Source organism: Camellia sinensis, unplaced genomic scaffold, assembly GCF_055761805.1.
Source record: "Camellia sinensis isolate YWXY unplaced genomic scaffold, ASM5576180v1 Unanchor12, whole genome shotgun sequence".
Taxonomy (NCBI): domain Eukaryota; kingdom Viridiplantae; phylum Streptophyta; class Magnoliopsida; order Ericales; family Theaceae; genus Camellia; species Camellia sinensis.
Genome location: NW_028128998.1, coordinates 3,475,269 through 3,487,084, shown reverse-complemented (window position 1 = coordinate 3,487,084; position 11,816 = coordinate 3,475,269). Strand labels below are relative to the sequence as shown.

Here is an 11,816-nt window from a genome sequence, read left to right as displayed (position 1 = left end):
AGCCTAAGTGACTTACAGCCTAAGTCGCTGTTTGGGTATGATTCACCATAACATTGTTTACGCCGTGCCTAAAGGCACGGGCATACACTAGTATATATATATTTTAAGAGGCTGACACTTGAAATGTTGTTCAATTCCTTTTGGATTTGTTTGGTTTGTATTTTCAGATATAATTTTTAAGAAATTTTTTTAAAATTTTGTTTCATTTAAATTTTTGAAAAAAAAAATTCAAAATCACTTTCTCTCTCCTACACTTCAATCAATCATTTTTTCTCTCTCATGTATACTTCTCAATTACTTTTTCTCTGACACACATCTATTCAACTATAACAAAATATCAAATCGTCCCAAACTCCCAAACTGTAAAACTACTTTCAAAATATACAACCAAATAAACCAAAAAAATTCTAAACTATCTCCAATTTTTATTTTTTATTTTTTGAAAATTTATCTCAAAACACAAATCAAATACACCCCTTAGCTTCATTTGGAAGTTAGTTATTTTAATAGGTTAAAATATTTATGTTTAAGAAGATGATTAGATTTTTTTTATAGTTAGATGTAATGTTTTTGAGAAAAAAAAAATGAAATGATTATGCATATAATATGATATTTTATCTTATTAATTGTTTTAACTTATTTTATTTTTTAATAGATTTACAAATTAAAAAAAAAAAAAAAAACCTTTGCCAAAGAAGACCTAAACGCGCTCGCATTTTGACTAAGCTTTCGTTTGGCAACTTGGATTGGGTTGGATTTGGGGTTATTTTAACCACAAAACGACAAAATAGACTTTTTAATCTAATAAGACAAAATACTACATCTAATCCATAATCATTATATTTTTTTTCTCACAAAAGTTTAAAAAATCAAAAAGTCTATTTCAAACAAGGCTTTTTAGACCCATGCTAATAAAGTCAAAAAGTCAACTCACTTTAGAAACGAACCCTGATACATGCACAAAATGCGTGTTGTTCAACTCTTCGTTGACTAATACATGCATAGAGTAATAAATAGAGCAATGATAGAGAGGTTTAATATTAGGAGATTGACTAATAAATTATATATTTTGAACTTGTCATCCACATTGTAGTGTCACATTTAAAAAAAATATATTAAAGAGTTTTTTAGTATCACATCATACCAGCCAGATGGGAGTGTCACATGTCACGTTTGGAAAAAGTACATTAAATTTTTTTTTTAATTTTTGACAGCTTAATGCATATTTATGGAATTAAGTTGTGCTGCCAAAGTGGAGAGGACGAAATTAATGTGACAACTTGTATATTGATTGGAGCAAAGACCCTTATCAATCAAGTTTTGAAGGGAGGTGTAATGCCTCCGAAGAGGACCAATTAGTCTTATCTGTCCCAAGGTGTCCCACCCAGGCTAGCCATATGCCCAATTGACTGCTATATATCATGGACCAAGAGGATTACATTCGAAATTATTGGAATTAATATAACTAACTAATCACAAAATTAATCATCGAATAAGTATAAACATTGTTAGTTCTATGATTAATTTTATAGTAAATTATAAATATATCTTTTAAGATTTGCTTCAAAGACAAATTGTATTTTATAATTTTGAAAATTATATCTGATCCTTGAAATTTCAAATTTCATAACAAATAACTCATTTTATTAATAAATCATCAAACCAATTAACAATTTTAATGATGTTAGAAATTTATTTCAATTAATAATTCAGATAATTTTATTATTATATAGGATAGTAGTTAGAAATTTTATTTTTTTTCAATTAATTATGTTAAATAAAAAATTCAAACATTAGGGTATTTGTAATTTTTACAAATCACGGAAGACAATTCATATTTTAAACAAATTTCAAAAAATGTATTTATAATTTAACCTTAATTTTATATGTAAATGATGTTTAAATGTCAAAGAGTTTTTGTATCATCATGATATGGGCATCTAGATCTTCTTTGAGACTGCTTTCACCATAATACTCTTTGCCATTCAATTCATCCAAAACCAATCATTTGAAATGAAGATATTCTGAATGAATGAATATAAACATTATTGTTTTTTCATCCAATCAGATCAAAGTAAAGTCGCTTGATTATACCTCAATTGTTGTGTAATTCCAAGGCCATCATATGAAATCAGAGTTGGAAGTATATCACCATTCACTTTATTTTATGAGATCAAATTTTCATAGATAATCACGAGAGCATAAACTAAAATTTTACCTTTTTCTTAGGGAAGAAAATTGGAAAAATCTCATTTTCTTCTCCCCCAAACTATCACATTTATATCACTTCACTCTCTCAATTATCAATTTTAAAAATTAACGCCTTAAATTATTAAAATTATTTCACTTTGTTTCAAGTTGTCAAGGCCATTACAATTATTCGATAGAAAATTTCACATTACTCCACAAATTATTACACTTGTATTATATTTATCTTTTGGACTATCAAGTTTAACAATTAACGCATTAATTCATTTGTTTCAAATTATGAATGATGTTAATAAATTCTTATGAAAGCTCATATGAGCAAATCAAAGAGGCATGGAAAAAAAATAAAATTATTCTCCAATAATATCTACAACTACAGGGAAAAGAGTAATGATAGTATTTCTTGGATGTTGTTGAATGATTTCATTTAAAACTCAAAATGACTTCGCTTTCATTCCCTCTTCTTTTTCTTCTCTTTTTTTTGGTCAAGCTTGTTTGGCCTGGTATTAATTTAGTGGTAAAAAGGATGGAGTTCAATTACATGTGCAAATCTCATTTACAAATTGGTATTAATTTGACTAGAGAGGGACTACATTTCCCTTCCTTGCTCCTTATACCAGTGATCAACTCATATGATTTTGGAACAAAGGGAACTAATTTTACTGAATTAAGGTGTTAATTGTTAAAAATAATAATTAAAGTAACACAAAGGTGACAATTTTTTATAAGGATATTTGGGGGTTTAAAATAGAAGTGTATTTTTTTTCTGTTGGAACTTTCATGGAGATGGACTAGTCCTTTGGCTATGTCAAAGGATGATCTTTCTTCTGGTTAGCCAAGCCAGAGCAACCACTTGTTTCCTGTTAAATACCCACTATTACACATTTATTCATAAACTAAAAGTCATCGATTCTCAACACAACATCTAAATGATCTTTACCAAGTTTAGAAAGTGAAAGTTGCCTATTGTCTTGACTTGTGCTGCCATGAAAGACTTCTTGACATGGCCTAAACCATCAAGATGATTCTCTGCAACTTTGTGCCATTGCTTAGAAGTGTCCCTTCAAAAACCAATCCATATCGTCCCTGCTAAAGTTTCTTTTTGAAATTATCAGTACTGTGAGCTCATAGTAATATGTGCACTCCAGGAACTTGATCTATGTAGTGGACAGTTTGGCCATTGAATGCTCAACAGGTTGGGCATTGTTGGGGAAAAACATGGCAAGTGAATACTGAATTTTTTTGTTCATCATGTCTCACTCTTTGTGTTCCCAGTCAAGCTCAAGGTGAGGGAGAAAAAAAGGCACATTCTAGAGACTAAGATGTACAAATTTCTTTCTTTCCAAGCAATTCAAGAACAAATTTTATCAACCAAATTTATTAGTCAAAAAATGGCTCTGAATTTCTCCAAAATATAAGCTCGCTTTGTTCCGTCTTACACATCTTTGGAAAGAAAGTTTGAAAAACCCACTAATTGATATTCTCTCGTTTTACTTGAATCAAGAGAAACTCACATCCTCTTACAAAATATCTATCGTTTTCCCTTTTGCAACAGAACTTGAGAATGTTTGAATTAAAAAAATGGGAAATCTAATCTGGCTCACTACATTCATGTGGTTCGGTATGCTCTATGGCAATGATGATAGAAGAACTTGAAGAAAGATAAAAAGGAAGAATATTATTGAGAGAGTCAAAATTTTATCAGTGGAAGAAGACACTACCTAAAACACCATTAATCCTGGTATCATGGGGTGTGATTTGCACAAATAAAACTCTTTAGTTATAGTTCACCACATATTTGGGCTTAGAGGACCTGGGTGTGTGAACAGGGAATTTTAAAGGACCTTTCACAAAATTAAGCAGAAATACAACTCTTAGATAAGTCTTTACAAATTCCAACCACATCCAAGTTAGAGTGGTGTGAATGGGGAACTATACCAGACATGTTTTGACAGTTTTCTTCCCTTGTATCAATGTTTAATTCCAGAGTAACTTGAAATCCTAAAACTTATTAGTCCAAAAACCAAAAAAAAAACCAAAAGGAGAGAAAGAAATACTTAATACTTTAAACAATCAACTGTATTTGTTTGTTGAACTCTACTTGCTTTATCTTGGTCCTGATAAAACTGATGGAAATAATTGGCTAGCAACAGCACCAATGGCATCCAATTGGTTACTGGCAGCTCTGATTGCTCTTTGTTCCACAGGAATTGTAAAGTCATAATCCAAATTGTTTTCAACTTCTACAGAACCCTCCAAGACCTTAACCACCACTGACATGGAAGGCCTCCTTGAAAAATCACTTTGTAGACACCACACAGCAACCCTCATCATCTCCACAACTTCTTCTCTACGTATTTGCATGTCATCATTGTATTTATCAATGATATCCAAAAGTTGTTCCTCTTCTGCTTTCCTCTTAAATAGACTTAGTAAATGCATATCTTCTTCAGGCTGAGACCTATCCAAATTTTTGCGCCCACACAACATTTCCAAGACCACGACACCAAAGCTATAAACATCTACTTTCTCAGTGATAATTGAGTTTAACCATTCGGGGGCCAAATTGCTTGGTGTTCCTTTCATTATTGTTTCAACTTGGCTTTGGTCCTTATCAATTAGTTTTGACAATCCAAAATCAGAAATTTTTGCATTGAAGTATTCATCTAAGAGGATGTTTTGGGGTTTGATATCCAGGTGCATTCTTCATGGAGATAGGTTAGTCCCTTGGCTATATCCTCGATGATCTTCTTTCTGGAATGCCACCCAAGAGTGAGGTCTTGGTGCCTGTGGAAGATCCATGTATCCAAGGATCCATTGGACATAAACTTGTAAACTAGAAGCCGATATGATTTTTCAGCACAGAATCCAATTAATCTCACCAAATTGACATGGTGAATGCTGACTATTGTCTTAACTTCAGTTAAGAATGACTTCTTAAAATGACCAAAACCATTGAGACACTTCACTGCTATTTTGGTGCCATCGCTTAATGTCCCTTGAAACACTGACCCAAATCCTCCTTCCCTGAGCTTGTCATTGAAATTGCGTGTCATGGCTCTCAAGTCTTTGTAAGAGAACCTGGTAGGCATCCCTGGTACTGGATTGACATAGAACTCATCAAGCTCCTCGGATTCTCCTTTATTTCTAAGAAGGTAAAAGGAAGAGGCAACCACAAAAACTACACCACAGAAAGCTCCGAGACTGGACCCAAGTATGATTATGAGTTGCCTTGATTTCTTTTGAGAAGAATGTGCTGGTGAAGATGGAGATGGAAATGGAACAACAACAACAGGAGCTGGAGATGGAGATGGAGATGGAAATGGAACAACAACAGTAGAAGACGGAGATGGAGGTGGAGGAGAAGTTTGAGATGGAAGTGGAGGAATTGGTAAAATAGAAAAATATGGAGGTGGAGGAGAAGTTTGAGATGGAAGTGGAGGAATTGGTAAAATAGTTACCGGTTGGGCATTGTTGAAAGGTGCAGAGGATATGAAAAAGGTGATAATAGAAGCAGCAGCAACAACATAATAATAGATAGTGCAAGAACAACAGCAACAACATAGACCCATTGGAGGGTGGTCTATGTCTATCCACTAGAGCTCTGTTTCTTCATCTTGTTCACTAGTTTTTGGTTTTCTTTTGGGAAAGCAATGGAGAAGAAGGTGTTGAAGAAGAAAGGTGAGTTGCAAATTCCAGATTTCGTATCTGGCATATGCAGAACTGCCAGGAAAGTGCTGCATTTCAAATCACTCGTAAATCACTATTACAAATAACAAAACAGAAATGTTTGGGATCCAATTTGATCTTGGCCCTTGAAGTGTGTGTGGGGTCCACCAATGTATGTATGGGCCCCACATTATGAGTGATTGGGATGAGAGTGGGGTTGTGAGGTCATGTTTGTGTGGTATCTCTATCAGAATTGATGACAAAAATATTAGGAACCCACGTACTCTGTCCCAGATTTTTCTTGAGTGATTTTCCTTGAGTGGGTTTTTTTTTTTTTTTTGATGGATATTAAATTGATGTAGTGTGAATACAAAGTATAAAATGAATTTAATTCAACTTGCTTGGCTTGAGTTTTCTGAATTCACTTTTTAGATAATTGAAATTTTTTGTTTTCACTGAATATTTTTAATATTTTAAGTATTTTTTTAATTTTTTAAAACACCTAACATAAATATACTTAAAAAGTATAACATTTGTAAAACAAATTTAAAAAAATTTACTAAATAACAAACGTACCAAAAAAACAAAAAATGAAAATACAATATATTATCGTATTCTAATGTATTTATTAATTTTTTAAGATATTTTTTTTATAAATATTTTACTTTTTATATACATGTAAGTAAAGTGTAACCAAAAAAGTAAAAAAAATTGTTTAAAATTTAAAAAATATTCAATAAAAAAACGAAAAACGAAAAACGAAAAACTTAATTTTTAGAAAATTAAATTTTAAAAATTGAAACGAAACACAAAGTTATTTCTGTGTAAAATTCAAACTATAATTTTTAAAGGTTTAGGTTTGGACGGTGTTGTTGGGTCTGTGAGGCCTACCACGGGTTCTATTTTGATAATCCGAATTGTCAATATATAGAGCTCGTTGAGTACTTTATTCTTGTAAAAAATCACGTTGATCGGATATCGATACCTACTTGATTAGATCAAATTTTTGTCAATAATTTACTTTGAAAATTATATTTTCCATTGACAAAAATATGATCTAATCAAGTAACTATTAATATCCGATGAACATAATTTTCTACAAGAATAAAGTACTCGACAAATTTTACACACTAAACAAGTCAAACTATTGAAATAAGAACCATCATAAACATCCATAGATCTAACAATATGTTCCAATTCAATCTCACACTGAAGATAAGCCTCGCCCATTTTTAAAACGAAAAATGTTTGTGACTTCCATTTTTTGAAGACTCTCACAACCTTATTTGGATCTCGACCTTTGATATATGAATGAGACTCACTCATGTATATGTGAAGTCCACACCATCAATAATAAAGATGCAAAAAAGATTGTGAGGATGTCTAAAAAATAAGAGTCTCAATTACTCCCTCCGTCCCAAAATATTAGTCTCTTATTCCATTTTTCATTGTCCCAAAATATTAGTTCCTCTTCAAAAATCAAGTACAAAAATAATACAAATTTCCAATTTTGTCCTTTTTTTAAATTAATAAACAATATAAAAAGTACAATTATGACATTGATATTCCCAAAAAATGTACTATCAAAAGGATAATTTTGAAAAATTAATTTTTTTCAAATGCAATAATTATACTACTAAAAAAAGTTAAATTCTCTAAAAGGAACCATTATTTTGGGACGGAGGGAGCATTGTTGTTTTTAAAACCGTTCACAACAATTATTGCAAGAGTCCTTGAGATGTTTTCTTACGTTCCCCACTCCTTCTGTTACGTCAAAAAGCGCGTGGACATTTTGTTGACTAATAAAATAATATTAATACATGCACAAACAAAAAGATCGGACTTTGATCTTCTCGTTTAAGTACTATTGTTTGTGACAAATGTAAGGTATTTTTATAATAAGTTTAAGCGAATTTTTTAAAGTCTCCAATAATAAGATTTTATAAAATAAATAATATATAATTGTTTGTATTATATATATTGTGTGGGTGAAAATCTGACCACACTGCCCGTTTAGTGATCAGCTGGTGAGCACAGGCAGAATAGATGGCTTCAGCAACCTGCAACAGAAAGAAAAAGCTCCGGCGGTGGTTCTTCCACCCGGGGGCACTCCGACGATCAAGTCAGTATATCTCTCAAAGATAATCAAGTGCTAAACTGAATACTCAAAATATAAATTGCATACCTTAGACCCATGGGGGTGCCCCTCTTTTATAATACATTCAATCCAAGTCCCACTGGAAGTATGACTTCTATGAACTCCAAATCAGTGTTTACTTTGGGACTCTTTAAGAGATAAAGATAAACTCCCTAGGAGCTTTATCCTTATCTTAGGTTAAGTCCCCTCTTCGTCTTAGGACTCTTGCCCCTTATCTCGGATTCCGATATCTTCGGAGATAACCTCGGCAACTCCGAGATCACCTCGGCGTAACTACCAGGACACGTGGCACCTCGGCTGACACGTCGGCGTCACCTTGCCACGTGTTGGTATTCAGAAAACATATCCCCACATATATATATATTTTTTTATCAATTATAGTCTATTAATTATGATTAAATTCAATTATAATCTGTCGATCAAAATTATAAACTATTTTCAAAAAATAATCTTGACCATATTTATTACTATTATTATTATTATTATTATTATTATTATTATTATTTATGTTGACATACATGTTAACCTGACATGACAGATGTTTTAAGGAAATGTCATGATGACATGTTAAATGGAGGGTCAGAAAGTTAGCCGTTGCAGCAATTTGAAACTTAGTTGCTGAGATCAAGGAGCCAAAATCAAATCAAGTACCAAATTTGTAAAATGGATCTTATCAAACATGGGGTATAGATAACAATGAAGAAATCATGGGCTTAAAGTTATCTCTTTCTCTCGCGCTGTTGAGCCTATGAATAGACCAAGAGAGATGTAAAGAAAGAAAAATCATCAACTATCAATCACACTCACAAAGAGTTATTTAGGAATAGTATTAAAGTAGCCATTTTAGGAGTAGATTAAATTAGGAGTACTTATGTGTAGGTCCTAATAAGTGGACTTATTATCTAATAGGTCATATGAGAAAAATTTGTCATAAAAAAAGGTTACTAATTGTAAGTTTTAACGACAATTTATAAAAATTATGATAAAAAAGTCACTAATTGTCAATTTTTAGCGACGTATGTAAAAAATTGTCACAAAAAAATATTTTTAGCGACAATTTTACCAAGATTTATTTTCAATAGGACTTGATGAGAATTAAGTCTAACTATTAGGACCTATTAGTAGTTTACTCTGAGTAGATTTTTCAACCCCCATTTCTTTTCTTTCTGTCGATTGCTGTATTTGTTCAATGCTTTATTCTTGTTAAAGTTTTTGTAACTAGTAACAAGTGACAATTTATTTGAATTAATGCATATTCTATTATGTTCCATTTCTTCTTTATTCAATTACCTCCAAGGAAGTCCTTAATCTGTTTAAGGTATAGCACTCAACCACAAAGTCTGATATTTTTTTATTTATTAAATTTTGTTTAAGTTTGTCGATCAATCACTGTTGATTGAGTCTAAATCAAATTTTTACCATCAATAATATTTTTATATTAGTCAAGGTTTTTTTGATATTTTCATTAAAAAAAATTTCGACTTAAAGATATTTTATCCAACTTAGAGAAATTTCGTCTTGATTCAGAGAAATTTTGAAATTTCTCTATTACTCTGTGAAAATTAAAATTTCTTTGAGCTGTGACCGAAATTTCTCAGAGTTTGATGAACTTTTTTTGAGTCGGGTAAAATTTTTTTGAGTCAAATTTTCTTGGTGAAAATGTAGAGGGATTTTAGCTAATAAAAATATATATTTTAAACCTCTTCTATTACATAAAGTTAAAAAAAAAATTCACTAATTATCCTTATATAGTACCTACATATAAATATATTTAATAAATATTATGGGGGTGGGAGTCAAGTAAAATGAGGTGGGAGAAATCAAAATCGGTTCCCACCACACTTCTTCATCGACACAAGAAAAATGGGTACAATTTTTTTGAAGGCGTAAATACTATTTTACCAAAAAAATAATAATAATAATAATAAAAAATTAAATGTTCTGTCAGTGGACCATAGAAATTGGGGAGTCCATGACTTTCCAACGTTTCATTTGGCCTTTGTTTTTGGAACTGGTGTTCCTTTGGCTAACATGTCATTTTTTTCTTTCGATTATATTACAAGGGTAGACTAGACTGGGTCGAAGTGTAGGGCGGCTAGAAAAATTAATATAAAAAAAAAAAACCATTAAAGCAATTGAAATTTTGATTTTTTGAAATGTTCGTCAAAACTTGTCGCTATATCTAGAAAAATTAGTGAAACATTTTTTTAACTTTGGGTAGTATAAGTGTTAGTAATGGGCGCCCATGTGGCATGACCATTTGAACATAATTTGGATCTTATCCAAATAGGTTTTGAATTAAATTCAAACCTATTTAGGATAACCACTCAGGATATAGATATTATCAGTTTTAACTGATATGGATAAATAATAATAATATAATATATATCTGATATATGGTTATGGGTAACCAAGATAGAAACAACGTAGGTTTTGTTTCTACCTATGATACTGACTCTCTCCCAAAATAACGATCAAAGCCATTTGCACTGTGGTTTGTGTGGGTGATATTCACCATTGTAATATCACCCCACTGCTGGGATTGATTGATTAGATTCTGGAAGCACGTGATTTATCCACGAGGTTTTAGATCAAAAGAGGTATGATCTAAACATTTTATTCCGCTGCATGTTTTTGTGTTTTGATTTACATTGGTATCAGAGCCATTGATGGATATTTTCGTGCTTTCTTTTATCATGTGTATATTTTTACATGTGCATGTTTATATTATATACATGAATGTCTGTAAAGAAAAAAAATCTACTTTGATTAGATTAAGAGCATAAATATTTTTTTTATGTTCGTTAATGTCTTTTTTAAGACCATAAACGGTTTTATTTTGAAAAAAGGAGTCCGGCAGTATAAAAATCGGACCAGAAAACACCCGGGAAGGCGGCGCGTGTGATACACGCGTTGTATGACGCCTCCCAGCGGTGCCACGCGCCACCACGCGCAGCCACGCGCCACCACGCGCCGGATGCCCTTCTGGCACGCCTGCACGCGCCATCACGCGCGCTTCGGCGGCGTTGTCCACGCACGCGCGCCGTCCGCGCCCGCACGCGCGCCGCGTGCTGGAGCCGAGCGCCGAGCCGAGGGCTGGAGCCGAGCGCCAAGCCGCGGCTGAGCCGCGCGCCGAGCCGCTCCTTGAGCCGACTCGCGCCGAGTTGCGCTGAGCGGAGCCGAGCCGAGCCGAGCCGTTTTTCCCGCCTGGCTTGGCTCTAAGGCTCTGTTTGTTTGTTTTTTAATTCTGAATTGCGTTAATTGGCCATAATTTATTCGTTATAGCTTTGTTTTAAGCATGGTTGGTACCCTTAGACTCAGAATTAATTTTTCTACATTCTGTAAAATTTTGAAAATTTTACGAAAATATGTAATATTTTTCCTGTGTTAATAATGCATTTTTTTTTCTTTAAAATGCATCTGGTGTTGCATGATTAATTTTCTGGGGTTGAAATTTTTATTGTGGACTTCTGAAATGTTTTACTATCTACTGGTAATATTGTCTCAGTTTATCAGTTTTTGAATTTTTTTATTTCTAATTTTATGTGTGTTTATTAGTTATTTAAAATTCCAGAATATTTCAGAAAAATTCCAGAAAATTTCAGGATGATGTACTTTAATTATGGCATAATCTGAATATTGAATACAGCATTTTTTTTAGGTTTGTAATATGTTGTAATAGAGGAGCATGATTATTTATTTATTTATTAGAATTCCATTATTAAATGATATAGCATGAGTTATTTGTAAATTTACATTAAGATGCTATTGTATGGAATTT

The 11,816-nt window shown here is 32.3% G+C and overlaps 1 pseudogene; it reads right to left on the bottom strand.

Moving 5' to 3' along the window:
- Positions 1-4,314: 4,314 nt before the first annotated feature.
- LOC145814718 (G-type lectin S-receptor-like serine/threonine-protein kinase SD2-5) lies at positions 4,315-5,780 on the bottom strand (annotated as a pseudogene).
- Between the last annotated feature and the right edge of the window lie 6,036 nt (positions 5,781-11,816).